Here is a 16,379-nt window from a genome sequence, read left to right as displayed (position 1 = left end):
GTAAATAGTCATGAAAATATAGAAAACCAATTGAAATAAGGTGTGTCCAAACTTTTGGCCTGTACTTTATGTCGTCTAAAACATTTGCTCAGTCACACTTTACTGTATTTAGGGCTGCAACAACTAATCGATCAAATCGATTATAAAAATAGTTGGCGATTAATTTAGTCATCGATTCGTTGGATCTATGCTATGCTCATGCGCAGAGGCTACTTTTTTTTCTTTTTTTATAAACCTTTATTTATAAACGCAACATTTACAAACAGCTGAGAAACAATAATCAAAATAAGTATGGTGCCAGTATGCTGTTTTTCCCCCCAATAAAATACTGGTAAGGATAGAAATGTAGTTTGTCTCTTTTATCCGATTATTAATCGATTAATCGAAGTAATAATCGACAGATTAATCGATTGTCAAATTAGTTGTTAGTTGCAGCCCTAACTGTATTGTTTAAAATGGATAAAGTGTACAATAGCTCATTAGCATTAAAGCTACAGACACACAAAACTGCATGTTCCTAGTAGGGCAGAAAAAACACTTTTAAACGGTCTACATTTTAGCATTAGGTGGATCTTGAACTTAACACCTGAAGGATTTATTTACTGTCGTTAAAACAAGTAATGTGACATTTAGAACCAAGACTTTCAAGTAGAGCTGGGCGATGTGGCTTTTTTTAATATCTCGATATTTTTAGGCCATATCGCGATACACGATATATATCTCCATATTTTGCCTTAGCCTTGAATGAACACTTGATGCATATAATCGCAGCAGTATGATGATTCTATGTGTCTACATTAAAACATTCTTCTTCATACTGCATTAATATATGCTACTTTTAAACTTTCATGCAGAGAGGGAAATCACAACTAAGTCAATTTAGCAAAAGTGTATTTATTAAACAGTTATTAAGCAGTGGCACAAACATTCATGTCATTTCAAAACAGAAAGTGCAAGATTGTCAGAGACATTTTAAAACAAGCTATTAGTGCACTTTTGTGCATGATGTCACTAAGATAACAAATCAAAACAACAATAAATTAAAGTGCCCTTTTTGTACAGAACGCCACTACAATAGTTTAAAACAAATAAAGTGCACTTTTGTCTGTGGTAAATTTTAAATGTGCTTTATAAATAAAGTTGATTTGATTTGATTTGTGCATGATGTCACACAAGATATTTCAATAACTGTCAAATAAAAATTAGCTGCTTACTAGGAAATCAAATTGTGTACGTCCTTCGCTATGTGGTAGGTTCCTGCGGACGTTATCTCTTTTGTTGTTGACTATTTTTGATCTGGAAATGTTTGCCTCGGCATTTTGATAGTGTGGGCGTGTGGCACCGAATGGAGATGTTGACATGCGGAGTGAGCATTCTACATTTTCTAGCAAGTGACTTTTCAAATGATGCTACACATTAGCAGTAATGCTACTTATTGTAGCAATGCTTTTCCCCCCACACTTGACAGATTACGGTTGTCTGTTTGACATATTCCCACTTGAAGCCAAACCACCGCCAGACGATGGACCCCCTGCTGTTTTTCTTGGGAATTAATTCTTCCTTCATTTGTTACCAGATTCGCACCTTCTTTCTTTCGTATTACCACTCGCACCACAGCTAACTTTAGCCATGCTGCTACCTCTTTGCTGCGCGAGGACGTATACGTATGTGACGTGACAGTATGTGACGTGACAGTATGTGATGTATGTAAGAAGGTGCGCTCACTGTCTGAGAAGGACAGACAAAAAAGAGTGGGAAGAGCCTACAGTGCAATGTCTGCAGCTAAAAGCAACTGCGTGAGAACGTATACTCTGATATCACGATATAGTCATTTTCTATATCGCACAGAGACAAACCCGCGATATAGCGCGTATATCGATGTATCGCCTAGCCCTACTTTCAAGGATTATTTGGTAAAATCTATCTTTTTCTTCATGTTTATTTATTTTTTTAACCAGCATTGCCATCATTAGCCAAATCCACACAAAACACACTTGAGTACCCACAAAGACACTGAATGACTTTCAAACTCGGTCAGCATTTTTTGTTTTGCATGTGTCCCATGTGGGCAAATATAACCTGCAACAATAGTAGAAATCAATAAATAGTTATTCAAACACAAGTTATGTTCATTTGAACTGGTGTTTAGATCTACACTTTCACTAGAAGTCGTCATAATTAGATTTCTCACTTTCAGAAGCACCTCTCTCCTTGAAAACACGCCTCAAAATCAATGTGCAATTCCGCTTTCTTCTTTTTGAGGAATGGCAAGAGACACAGTCTAAAATGCAGAACGCTGCCACAAGGTGTGAACCTGTCTGATCCTTAACGAGCTTCACTGTAGGATTTTCTCACTCTGAGAAATGTATTAAAAAGGTGACAAGTTCATTTTTGAACATTCGGGTTACAGACCTGGGACCATTCCAGTGTGTAGGATTGTAGTTCTGGAACAGTGGTAGCCAAGTGTGTACTGACTCAAATGGATTGATTATGGGGAATCGTTGATTAATTGCATCCTGAATGGAGGCAGAATGGCATGCACTACTTGGCCAGCAGGGGGCCTGTTGATTAAATCTTACCTAATCATTGTATTGATTTCAAGATGGCCAGATTAATCCTTGGTGATTACCTAAATGTGGTGAATGTTTAAAGGTCCCGCCGACCAAAAGGTTTCAGCCATACAACTCTTAAAAGACATACCTTTTTTTAAGTTTAATTTAAACTCTTAAATCTCTAGATCAACATCAGATCTATCTGACAGAGTATTTTAGTTTATTAATGTGTTATGCTTTTTTTGTCAAATTTTATGGCAAAAACACAGACTGCAATATTTGTACATGTACGCACAATATTTTTGTGGCCACATACATCTTATATTTTATTACATATGAGTTGTTGACGGATTCAAAGCAACTATGTGCATCTAACACAGGGATGTCAAACTGGTTTTTATTGAGGGCCACATGGTAGTTATGGCTGCCATCAGAGGGCCGCTTGTAACAGTGAATAAACACCTGGATTTTATCATTAATTAAATATTTTTTAAGTGGAGTGTTGAATCTACAGTAAGAACTTTACATTTACAAAATGTTACTGTAAAATAGTCTAATTTCTTACATTTTACGGTAAATATAAAAACAGTACCACTGTTTAGTTTTTACGGAAAAAGCTGGCAGCTAAGTTGCCAGAGTTTTTGTGTTAAATTGACATTGGTTTTTACAACATTATATTGTTAAACAGTACAAGTTCTTTTTTTATTCTGGCAACTTAGCTGCCAGTTTTTCTACCGTAAAAACAAATGTATTGTCTTTCCATTTAAAGTTAAAGTACCAATGATTGTCACACACACACTAGGTGTGGTGAAATGTGTCCTCTGCATTTGACCCATCCCCTTCTTCACCCCCTGGGAGGTGAGGGGAGCAGTGGGCAGCAGCGGTGCCGCGCCCGGGAATCATTTTTGGTGATTTAACCCCCAATTCCAACCCTTGATGCTGAGTGCCAAGCAGGGAGGTAATGGGTCCCATTTTTATAGTCTTTGGTATGACTCGGCCGGCATTTGAACTCACAACCTACCGATCTCAGGGCGGACACTCTAACCACTAGGCCACTGAGTAGGTTTAGAAGTAATAACACTGTTAAAAACATTTTACAGTAAAAATATGGCAGCTAATAATGTTAATGCAAAAAAATTGTAGTTTTTTTCAATTTACAGTAATATGCTTTAAAGAACGTATAATTTATTGTCATTTTAAATAATTTGATGGGTAGTTTACCGTAAAATAAGTCAAGCAGATATTTAAGTATTTATTTTTATTTAGACAAAAAATGTTTGGAATGTGATAATATACTGTAATATTTGTTGCAATACTAGACACTATTAAAGGGGAACATTATCACCAGACCTATGTAAGCGTCAATATATACCTTGATGTTGCAGAAAAAAGACCATATTTTTTTTAACCGATTTCCGAACTCTAAATGGGTGAATTTTGGCGAATTAAACGCCTTTCTAGTATTCGCTCTCGGAGCGATGACGTCACGTTGTGACGTCACATCGGGAAACAATCCGCCATTTTCTCAAACACAGAGTCAAATCAGCTCTGTTATTTTCCGTTTTTTCGACTGTTTTCCGTACCTTGGAGACATCATGCCTCGTCGGTGTGTTGTCGGAGGGTGTAACAACACGAACAGGGACGGATTCAAGTTGCACCAGTGGCCCAAAGATGCGAAAGTGGCAAGAAATTGGACGTTTGTTCCGCACACTTTACCGACGAAAGCTATGCTACGACAGAGATGGCAAGAATGTGTGGATATCCTGCGACACTCAAAGCAGATGCATTTCCAACGATAAAGTCAAAGAAATCTGCCGCCAGACCCCCATTGAATCTGCCGGAGTGTGTGAGCAATTCAGGGACAAAGGACCTCGCTAGCACGGCAAGCAATGGCGGCAGTTTGTTCCCGCAGACGAGCGAGCTAAACCCCCTGGGTGTCTTGGCTCACACCGTCCCTTATGCCACCGAAGGTGATCAAGAGACGAATATCGACCCTAGCTTCCCTGGCCTGCTGACATCAACTCCAAAACTGGACAGATCAGCTTTCAGGAAAAGATAGCGGATGAGTGTATGTCTACAGAATATATTAATTGATGAAAATTGGGCTGCACTCTCAAAGTGCATGTTGTTGCCAAATGTATTTCATATGCTGTAAACCTAGTTCATAGTTGTTAGTTTCCTTTATTGCCAAACAAACACATACCAATTGTTGGTTAGAAGGCGATCGCCGAATTCGTCCTCGCTTTCTCCCGTGTCGCTGGCTGTCGTGTCGTTTTCGTCGGTTTCGCTTGCATACGGTTCAAACCGATATGGCTCAATAGCTTCAGTTTCTTCTTCAATTTCGTTTTCGCTACCTGCCTCCACACTACAACCATCCGTTTCAATACATTCGTAATCTGTTGAATCGCTTAAGCCGCTGAAATCCGAGTCTGAATCCGAGCTAATGTCGCTATAGCTTGCTGTTCTATGCGCCATGTTTGTTTGTGTTGGCATCACTATGTGACGTCACAGGAAAATGGACGGGTGTATATAACGATGGTTAAAATCAGGCACTTTGAAGCTTTTTTTAGGGATATTGCGTGATGGGCAAAATTTTTAAAAAAACTTCGAAAAATAAAATAAGCCACTGGGAACTGATTTTTAATGGTTTTAACCCTTCTGAAATTGTGATAATGTTCCCCTTTAAAGTTTAAAAGGTATGCAGTTTCAAGCAGTACATATCTTTTTTCTGGCAAAATGTGAATTAGTGAAGTGAATTATATTTATATAGCGCTTTTCTCTATTGCCTTAAAGCACTTTACATTGTGAATTGTGAATGAAAAAAATCCACTGCATTTAGTGACAAAATATTAAGTACTTCATTGACACATCATTTCCAGGTGTTTGCGGGCCAGACATGGCCCCAGGGCCTTGAGTTTGACACTTTTGATCCAATATGAACATGCAGTATGGTATTCTGGCAGTATCTAATGGCTAAGGGGTCAAATTACACCTCTAACAGGACTTGCACATACTTCAAAGGGACATGCTTGAATTCATTGGGTTGTCATTGAATAATCATTATAAAATAACAGATTTACAGTATATTGAAAAATGGCCATTTTAAAGAGTCACTGGGGGACAAAAGGATCCCAGGGAACTCCAATGTGTACTCACCTAATAGCTTGTGCTGAAAATAATTTAGCGAAGAACAGACAGTGCATGTATTGTAAATAATTCCTTCACAACTCCTATGGCCATATTTCATCCTGCTAACTTTTAAAATGAACATGTAGTTATTTTCAAAAGCAAGCTGAACAACACCCAAATAGGCTTGATGAAACCATTCAAAACAAGGTTGTTCATGTGTATGAAGTAGACTTAGACTTCCTTTTTATTGTCATTCAAATTTGAACTTTACAGTACAGATAAGAACGACATTTCGTTACATAAGCTCATGGTAGTGCAGGATAAAAAAATCAATAAGGTGCATATATAAATAAATAAAGAAATAGGTTACTGTACAGATAAATATATTGCACTTTTTCACATGCGTCCACGTTTATGGATGTATGTTATATTGTCTTTTTTATTCCAGCGAGTTAATCCATTTTGGGGGGAGTTGAGGGGATAATTTAATTATGATGCGTTCAAGAGTCTTACGGCCTGAGGGAAGAAGCTGTTACAGAACCTGGAGGTTCTGCTTTGGGGGCTGCGGAACCTCTTTTTAGAGTCCAGCAGTGAAAACAGTCCTTGGTGGTGGTGGGAGGAGTCTTTGCAGATTTTCTGAGCCCTGGTCAGGCAGCGGCTTTTTGCGATCTCCTGGATAGTACTCCCTCCACCTCACAGGGGGGATACGGCGAAGCATATTTGTCAAATTTGCTTGATTGATTGAAACTTTTATTAGTAGATTGCACAGTACATATTCCGTACAATTGACCACTAAATGGTAACACCCGAATAAGTTTTTCAACTTGTTTAAGTCGGGGTCCATGTTAATCAGTTCATGGTAGCAGCAGCAGTGGTGTGAGTAGAAGAAAAAGGCACTATCGACCCTGAAAAAGATCAAAGTCAATCGAGAAAATCGGACTTTTAACAGCGACTGGACAACAAAGTATGAATGTATTGAAATTGCTGACTTTGATGTCTTTTGTATTCATGGTTGTGTTGTTTTTGTTTAACTGGTGAAATACATGTAGTGCTGAAATTGACCAGCGGAGGGCGATAAAGCTAAACCTTAGGTTTAATTGTGTTAAACCACATGTGGGTATTAACACTAAACCTTCTATTTTATCAATATAAAATACACAATGTACTTCACAATTTTATGTTCATATTTTCAGCCTTATAAGCCTAAATAAATAAAACTAAGGAACAAAAATAATTCAAAAGGAACATCAATCATCCAAAAAAACATAGCTTCTATTTTCTCATGCTGTTAACTATCTGTCCAGCTGCACACGCTGGAAACAAGTAGCGAGGGCAGAATAGTGAATTTATTGACAGTGCAGTGTGAAAGCTGATGTGTTTACTTTGTAAATAAGTAAACGCAGACTCAAAGGAATAGAACTTGCGGAGGCACTTTCGAAAGAAAAATCAAAATTTTGATGTCCGGCCCCTGAGACCTTGGGCTCTTGTATCTGCGACCCTCTTCATGATGTAGTTAAATAGCCCTGCCGTATAGTGTGCCCACTCCAAAAGAACCACTGTCATTTCTTCAAAGACTGAGTAACCAATGCATAATAGTCTTCATTTGGGTACTCGATTCCGCCGAATGATGCAAGCGGACTAGTTTGTCGAGCGTAATGTTTGGCCGTACCATAACCTAAATGGCATCGGCGTACAAAAACTGGGGAAAATGTGGGCACATTTTTCTGTCAAAAATACAAAAAGCGGTTAAAAGCTGGTTGTTCTAATGAAGCAGCACATGCAAGGACGTGATGAAAAGTTTTCCTCTCCGTACATTTGAGAGAAACTTTAGCAGCTAGCGAGAGAGTGATCACTGGAGAATGTCGGCATTGAGTGAGATCCAAAGTGTCACCTGCGTGTGTCTTGTTAATGCTGGATGTGACAGTGAAAACACAAGGTAATGTGGGAGTGACAAAGGAGCTCCCACTGTGAGCTATATGAAGACGCGAGATCGGCAAGCAGCATGTCCTTGCTGAGAGCGTGCGTGGAATCACACTCGGGTCTGAGGGACACTGTCTCCACGTTTGTGGCTGTGACGAGTGAAACACAAGCGCCTTTATGAACTGATTAATTAACAGGCACATACGCTGTCAGATCTGCTGTGAAACCACATGCAGGGCGACCTGCAGTAACGCCCCCTCCCCCACGCCAGTGCATTACATATTCACAGCAGTTGGGTTTTGCAAGGAAAGTAAGGCATTGTTACGAGTAGGAAACTGTTCAACAAAAAGCATGTACCTTAAAACTTGGTTGTTTGGATTAGTGTTACAGTTTTGGCCAGGGTTAAGGTTTCAATTTTAACGTGTGGATCAGGTTGATCGGCGTACAGTGTGTTCAGTTAGGGTTTGAATAAGGGTTTTGGTTCGGTTTACGGTACTTTAGGGTTAGGGAAAGTTAGAGTTAAGTTTGCGTGATTTAGACAATAATAGGAATTTGGCCCACAATAGTTCTTATTGCTATCGTTATATTGCGATAATGCATTCACAGCAACAAGCGAATGGCTGCGTTCTCGCATTCTAGCTAGCGGCTAATGTTCCTCCACAGTGCTGGGATATGCTAACCTAGAGCTCTTCAATGTACAAAACCTAAAAACAGTGAAGTTGGCACGTTGTGTAAATCGTAAATAAAAACAAAATACAATCATTTGCCAGCATCTGTGATGGTATGGGGGTGTATTAGTGCCCAAGGCATGGGTAACTTACACATCTGTGTAGGCACCATTAATGCTGAAAGGTACATACAGGTTTTGGAGCAACATGCTGTATGTTGCCATCCAAGCAATGTATTTTTCATGGACGCACCTGCTTATTTCAGCAAGACGATGCCAAGCCACATTCTGCACGTGTTACAACAGCGTGGCTTCATAGTAAAAGAGTGCGGGTACTAGACTGGCCTGCCTGTAGTCCAGACCTGTCTCCCATTGAAAATGTGTGGCGCATTATGAAGCCTTAAATACCACAGTGGAGACCCCGGACTGTTGAACAACTTAAGCTGTACATCAAGCAAGAATGGGAAAGAATTCCACCTGAAAAGCTTAAAAAATGGGTCTCCTCAGTTCCCAAACGTTTACTGAGTGTTGTTAAAAGGAAAGGCCATGTAACACAGTGGTAAAAATGCCCCTGTGCCAACTTTGTTGCAATATGTTGCTGCCATTAAATTCTAAGTTTTTGTTTCTCAGTTCGAACATTAAATGTCTTGTATTTGCAGTCTATTCAATTGAATATAAGTTGAAAATGATTTGCAAATCATTTTATTCTGTTTTTATTTACCATTTACACAATATCCATGAATTGATGAACGTGGACCCCGACTTAAACAAGTTGAAAAACTTATTCGGGTGTTACCATTTAGTGGTCAATTGTACGGAATATGTACTGTACTGTGCGATCTACTAATAAACGTTTCAATCAATCAATCAATCATAGTCCCAACTTCACTGGTTTTGGGTTTTGTAAAACAAGGTGGGCAGATCGATACAGACATCAACAGTAACAATAGCAATTATATCATCAACACACGGTTGATACTACAGGGTTTGAAGCCATAATTTTTATGACAAATTATTTTGTCGTATTTGTTGTTGTTTACAAACCCAGGAACACATGATAGCTTTAAGGGCAAAAAAACAAAGGATGTAAATCAGAGCCAATAGCAGGAAATATTTTGAACATTTACTAATATTGTTAATGAATAATTCAATAACTGGTTTGATTGATTGATTGAAATTTTTATTAGTAGATTGCAAAGGAAGAGAATACATGATCTGAAACAGTACAGTTTACACAGTACAGTACCTATTCCGTACAATTGACCACTAAATGATAACACCTGAATATGTTTTTCAACTTGTTTAAGTCGGGGTCCATGTCAATTAATTCATGGTACCCAACAGACTGTCACCATAAAGGAGGTAACTGTACCACAGGTTTTCAAAGAATTCTAAAGCTAAAGACAACTACAATCTCGATGCTGGACTGCTAAAAAGTATAAGGAAGCATTGGTATGCCCAATCACTAAATTAATCAACTTATCAATGAAACATAAGACTGTCCCAGTGAAATGGAAGAATGCTTTAATGACCCCATTCAGGTGACACAAGTAAAGTGAATTATATTTATATAGCACTTTTCTCTAGAGACTCAAAGCGCTTTACAGAGTGAAACCCATTATCTACATCTTTAAACTACATTTGAACCAGGGTGTGGCACTGGGAGCATGTGGGTGAAGTGCCTTGCCTAAGGACACAACAGCAATGACTACGGTGGCAGAAGCGGAGATCGAACCTGGAACCCTCGAGTTGCTGGCACGGCCAGGCCGTCCAATTGATACAAGTAATTGGCCTGTCGCCAATTAGTAAGCTGCCAGTGTTTTCAAAAAATGGGTTGCTAAACAACTAATGGAACACCTGCATGATGGCCAGACTGAATCAGCAGTAACAATGTTTCTAGAGAAAGTCGAATGTTCATTGGATAAAGTTTTCTTAGATTTGATTCTGTGGACTTTAATGTACTTTTATCAAAATGTTCATCTTTAAATTTTTCCACAAATGCCACAAAATATATACCCAATAGAACACTGTGGTCAATGGGGTAAAATACTCTTGTCAAGATTGTCCTGTATAGGTACCGCAAGGATCCATTTTGGGCCCCATTTCATTTTCCTTTATCAATGATCTTGCTGATACTTGGGAATGGCGTGGCGCGGTTGGGAGAGTGGCCGTGCCAGCAACGTGAGGGGTTCCTGGTTCAATCCCAACCTTCTACCAGCCTCGTCACGTCCGTTGTGTCCTTGAGCAAGACACTTCACCCTTGCTCCTGCCATCCTGGATCTCAGGAAACAGAGTGGACCGACACCAGCAGATGACATGGCACCCCAAACCATCACCCAACCATGCAAATTTTGCATTTCCTTTGGAAATCGAGGTCCCAGAGTCTGGAGGAAGACAGGAGAGGCACAGGATCCACGTTGCCTGAAGTCTAGTGTAAAGTTTCCACCATCAGTGATGGTTTGGGGTGCCATGTCATCTGCTGGTGTCGGTCCACTCTGTTTCCTGAGATCCAGGGTCAACGCAGCCGTCTACCAGCAAGTTTTAGAGCACTTCATGCTTCCTGCTGCTGACCTGCTCTATGGAGATGGAGATTTCAAGTTCCAACAGGACTTGGCGCCTGCACACAGCGCAAAATCTACCCGTGCCTGGTTTACGGACCATGGTATTTCTGTTCTAAATTGGCCCGCCAACTCCCCTGACCTTAGCCCCATAGAAAATCTGTGGGGTATTGTGAAAAGGAAGATGCAGAATGCCAGACCCAAAAACGCAGAAGAGTTGAAGGCCACTATCAGAGCAACCTGGGCTCTCATAACACCTGAGCAGTGCCAGAAACTCATCGACTCCATGCCACGCCGCATTAACGCAGTAATTGAGGCAAAAGGAGCTCCAAGCAAGTATTGAGTATTGTACATGCTCATATTTTTCATTTTCATACTTTTCAGTTGGCCAACATTTCTAAAAATCCCTTTTTTGTATTAGCCTTAAGTAATATTCTAATTTTGTGACACACGGAATTTTGGATTTTCATTTGTTGCCACTTCAAATCATCAAAATTAAATGAAATAAACATTTGAATGCATCAGTCTGTGTGCAATGAATAAATATAATGTACAAGTTACACCTTTTGAATGCAATTACTGAAATAAATCAAATTTTTCAAAATATTCTAATTTACTGGCTTTTACCTGTATTTGTAAAGGTGTGGACGTACAGATGTATGCAGAGGATGCAGTGATTATTTCTACCGAAGAAGCTGCTCAGATTCCCTCATCAGCCCTTGCACTTGTTCAAGACTGCCTAAGCAGGTCCTGCCTTCTGCTAAACACACACCTTTGTTTTCTCAACAAAAACAAGCAAGACTCAAACACTACTCAGTTGAATGGGTGTTTTGGAGGTCAACAACTAAAGGTGGTGAAGGTATAGCTCGGTTGGTAGAGCGGCCGTGCCAGCAACTTGAGGGTTGCAGGTTCGATCCCCGCTTCCGCCATCCTAGTCACTGCTGTTGTGTCCTTGGGCAAGACACTTTACCCACCTGCTCCCAGTGCCACCCACACTGCTTTAAATGTAACTTAGATATTGGGTTTCACTATGTAATGCGCTTTGAGTCACTAGAGAAAAGCGCGATATAAATATAATTCACTTCAACATTGGATTTAGTCCTTTCTTTCAAAAAACAATACCAAAATGGTGTCCAATACAGTTAAATATAATATATGCCATTTTAATCAAATCAGAAGGTATTTGAGTGATGAAGCTGCCATGATGTTTCTGCACTGCATGATCTTTTCTCACATTGTATAACGAGCTGGTCTCTAACAGGCGTAACAAATCTAGAACCGATTGAATCACTCTACAAAAAAAAGACTATAATTCTTGTACTTCCCATCAATGTAGTATTCTTTCCAAATACAATCTACTGAGATTTTATAATTTTTTAAATGTAAAAATGCTGGTCTGATGTATAAAGTTAAAGTACCAATGATTGTCACACACACACTAGGTGTGGCAAAATTATTCTCTGCATTTGACCCATCACCCTTGATCACCCCCTGGGAGGTGAGGGGAGCAGTGAGTAGCAGCAGTGGCCGCGCTCGGGAATCATTTTTGTGATTTAACCCCCAATTCCAACCCTTGATGCTGAGTGCCAAGCAGGGAGCTAATGAGTCCCATTTTTATAGTCTTTAGTATGACTCGGCCGGGGTTTGAACTCACAACCTACCAATCTTAGGGCGGACACTAAACACTAGTCCACTGAGCAAGTATATAAATGTATGCATAGATTAGCTCCGCCCCCATTAAATGACTATATTAAATACAAAACAAGTGATCCTGACTTTCCTTTGTGTTTTTTATTATTTGATTGTACAGTACGTATACACCAACCTACAGGGGGAAATTAGCCTTTGGCTAAAACCTGACATGTTATATGTTCATTCATAGGCAGCTGAGATAGGCTCCAGCAACCCCGAAAGGGACAAGCGGTAGAAAATTTAATGGATGGATGGATAATATGTCGTCCCTATTTTAAATAAAGAGTTGAAGTAAATAAATACTAGTTTTAAAGTAATACAAAGAAAATGACACAATATGTTACTGTGTATGTCAGCAGCCAAATTGGGAGAACATCCTGGAAGAAAACCAACGCTTCCCATCCAACCTGATGGAGCTTGAGAGGCGATGCAAAGAGGAAGCTGCCCAAAGATAGTTGTGCCAAGTTGGTTGCATCATCTTCAAAAAGACTTGAGGCTGTAATCGCTGCCAAAGGTGCGTCAACAAAGTATTGAGCAAAGCCTGTGAAATACTTAAATACATGCGATTTGAGTTTTTTATTTTTAATAAATTTGCAAAAAAATTATGTTTTTCCTGTCAAGATGGGGTGCTGAGTGTAATTAATGAGAAATAAAATGAACATTCTTGATTTTAGCAAATGGCTCCAATGAAAAAATGAAAGAAGTCTAAATACTTTCCGTGATGCAGGAGTCTGAAACTTGTATGGTGATATAGATTTCAGTGTGGCCCATCCCTAAGTTAGTTACCATGTCGTTAGTTACCGTCCCTAGTTAGTTACCATCCCTAGTTAGTTACCATGTCGTCGAGTGAACCCTTGCCCTCTAACCCAAATTTGGGTTAGGTTGATAAGGGTTGAGCTAAGACGTTTAAGGTGCTGTAGGTGCGTTAGTTTGGGTTAATCTTAAAGTTAGGGTTATCATGGACTAGTGGGTGTAAGTGTGAGTTTGGGTTAGCTTCATTTGTGTTCCAAAGCACTTTATATGAACCCTGGAGAGATCTGCAGGCAACACTACAGGGTTTGAAGACTGTTTCTGTCATGTCTTGTGATCATGTCTAGTTTGGTTAAAACTCCATTAGTTCCTGTTTTTTTACACATCCTTGTTTGTATTGTCACCATGACGACCATTAGTTTCACCTGTCTCACATGTTGGACTCATGCACCTGTTTTCAATCATCACATGACTATTTAAGCCTGTAGTTGCCAGGTAGTCGGCCTGGCGTCATCACTCTGTTTATGCTCATTCAATGCCATTGTTCCATGCTCGTTTCCATGCTTTTCCAAGTAAGTTTTTGTTTACTCATGTCACGTTTAGCGAGTCTTTTGTTTCATGTCCATATTCTGCGTTAAGTGTGAGTTTTTGTTCTTTAGCCAGTTTTGTGTCTCCGCCTTGTGCGCGCCTTTTGTTTACACTTTTTAGAGAAATAATTAAATCATGTATTTACCTTCACGCCATGTCCGATCCAATTCTTATGCATCTCGGGAAAACAATCCACGCAGGAAACTGCACCATAGTCCAAGTTCTGACAGTTTCATTACGGAGTTTTACTTCGATATTGTTAGAGCGTCCAAGTCTTAAGTCAACAGTTCTGCTTTTTCAAATCTGAATGTATATAAAAATGTCACTTAAGTGTGTGGTGACGGGGGTGAAATTCTTTTAACAGCGCTTATTATCAACCATTAGTACTCCAATTTATGAACTTACTTGGTTCTGTGACAAAGAGCTCTTTACTGAAAACACTTGTATCTCAAATCAATGTTGCCCACTGAAATGAATTAAAATCAGTTTAATTGGTGCACAGTTTTAACAAAAAACATGCCCTTTAGGAAGAAAAACTAACTTTTAGAAAAGAAAAAAATAAGTCGTTTTATAAAGTAATGTAATAATAATGTCCAGTATTTACCGTGGAGTGTGTACTTTACAGTATCTCCTTCCAGCTGCTTCTCTGTCAAACACACCATCAGCAACTTTTCCATATTTTTGTAGATAGATGTCTGGCACTTAGGTATTATTTTAACACTCTTGCCTGGCGTTGGACTCATTCTGCTTCCTACTACACTCGTATGCTTTGCGACACTCGGTCATGTTTTTGATTATTTCCTTCTTTAATTCAATGAATATCATCCACTTATTCACCTTCACATTGACTTTCTTCCTTCTCATGGTTAGAAAACAAATGTATCAATTTCTAGCTGCAAGCTAATGTAGCTGTCATTTATGCTTACTACTTAAAAAATAACAATTAGCTCTTATTTCAAAACACTCTTAAGTTAGGGCACTGTATATTAAATAAAGATGTTGTCAATATTGTAGATATCCTATGTTTCCTCCCCTTTCTAACGCACCCACCTTTAGTCCTCAGTGTTTGGCCCTTCCTCCATCCCTAAGTACCATCCATCCACAGGGGGAGGCTGCACCAGCTGTACCCCAATAGGGGCTCTGCTTTCTGGGGAGGCAACTTAAGACAAGAGTCAGCGTGAGAGGTCACATGGTTCATGTACTCAACAGAACAAGGTGACTCACTCACTTACTTATGCATAACACCTGTGATAGATGATGGTCAGAATATGCAGTTTAAAAAAAAAAAAAAAAAAAAATCTCTTGTGAAACATGTTCTAAATCTTGACACTAGAGGGCGTAAGAGACTTATAACTGCAGCTTGTAAAGGCGAGTCCCATAAAACTGATGGACAATGGACAAAAAAAAAAAGGATCTACAATGGAACTTATTTTCAATAAATAATAACTATCTCTTAATATATATCATATACTAACTTTAGAACCACATATTATATGCCAAAAAGCACACTTGCATGTATCTATTGTCAATACACACAAAACACTGGCAGCAATCTGTAGTAGTTTTGTATTTATTCAAATTAAAGAGCAGATAAAAATATTAAGGCAGCCATCATTTGACTGTACAAGGCTTGAGTCATTATTTAGATAATAGAAAATGATAACGCCAAACAGTGTGTGTGTGTGTGTGCGTGCGTGTGTGTGTGTGTGTGTGTGTGTGTGTGCATTCAGTATTTTGTTAATCTCTCAGTAGTTTGCATGTGGTATGTTTGAGTTCAGTGTTAAAGACATTACTCAGTAAAAAAAAAAAAAAAAAAATGTATCCATTGAGACGCTCTAGTAGCCAATTTTATCAGCACGTGAGATGTAAGCCTAAATCTGAGATGTAGAAATATTGTCGGATGTAGCAGCAGCAGACAATATTATAGTGTGATGTAATACTAATGATTTAGGTTCAGTGTATTTCCAGGTGTAAGCACATGTACAGCAGAGTAAAGTAAACTTCTTATTGCATGATCAGGAAAAAAATAAAAGCATGACATTTTGTGAAACTGAGAGCCTCATGTATACAGTATCTATAGTAGTAGTATGTCCCCTACCCTAAACAAAAAAAGCGAGGCTCAATCGTTTTTTTTCCTAAATGTAATCCATTGAAATGACCTATAAAAGTCTGAACAATTTCTTCAGTGTCCATTGTTGAATTTTTTTTTTTAAAGAATATTTCCTAAAATAGTGACCTCAAATCCAATTAATTGCAGGATGCGTGGTCCTCTTATAAAAGGGGTGTCAAAGTCAAGGCCCGTGGGCCAGATCCGGCCCGCGAATGAACGATCTATGGCCCCCGGGATGATATTTGATTAGTATTAGAACCGGCCCGCAGGCCACAGCCGCCTGCTGCTATTTAGCACGCGCCAATAGTCCATCAGTCCTAAAAATGTGGTCACACTTTTTTGTAAGCGTTTTGAAAACAAATGATAAATGTATGCATTATCCTGTTATATCTCACATTTTATATTGTGTTTTG

General features: G+C 39.1%; 1 long non-coding RNA gene across 2 annotated transcripts in view; it reads left to right on the top strand.

The window, feature by feature from the left end:
• Positions 1 to 14,044, top strand: part of LOC133581284 (uncharacterized) — a 39,982-nt gene extending 25,938 nt beyond the window's left edge. The window contains exon 3 of one of the 2 annotated variants that reach the window (XR_009812349.2): positions 12,878 to 14,044. This is a non-coding gene — a long non-coding RNA (uncharacterized lncRNA). Of the gene's footprint in view, positions 1 to 12,874 lie in introns of both variants that reach the window. The other variant, XR_012050631.1, reaches the window with a different exon arrangement.
• Positions 14,045 to 16,379: the final 2,335 nt, after the last annotated feature.

This window comes from Nerophis lumbriciformis, linkage group LG10 (assembly GCF_033978685.3).
Source record: "Nerophis lumbriciformis linkage group LG10, RoL_Nlum_v2.1, whole genome shotgun sequence".
Classification (NCBI taxonomy): Eukaryota; Metazoa; Chordata; class Actinopteri; order Syngnathiformes; family Syngnathidae; genus Nerophis; species Nerophis lumbriciformis.
Note: the sequence above shows the minus strand (reverse complement) of the source record. Positions and strands in the feature narration are given on the sequence as shown.